Raw genomic sequence first — 224 nt, 5'->3', positions numbered from 1 at the left:
TGTTTGTTGTTTCATTATCTCGGTTACTGAAAATGGATTAGCAATTTTCTGATTTCGTTCTCGCGTATATTCTTTATTTTGCTGTTGATATTTTTTTAGATGATAAGATATGGTAACTTTGGCTTGTTTTGTGTATAGTGTTTCATTGTGTCCAACTTTATATTTATCTTTTTCTTATTCTCGAATTTTTACGTCGGGTTTTCGCAGAACTTCTTGGCGTTATC

The sequence above is a fragment of the Penaeus monodon genome, chromosome 28 (assembly GCF_015228065.2).
Source record: "Penaeus monodon isolate SGIC_2016 chromosome 28, NSTDA_Pmon_1, whole genome shotgun sequence".
Lineage (NCBI taxonomy): Eukaryota > Metazoa > Arthropoda > Malacostraca > Decapoda > Penaeidae > Penaeus > Penaeus monodon.
The sequence above is the reverse complement of the archived record's forward strand: the minus strand, read 5'-3'. Positions refer to the sequence as shown.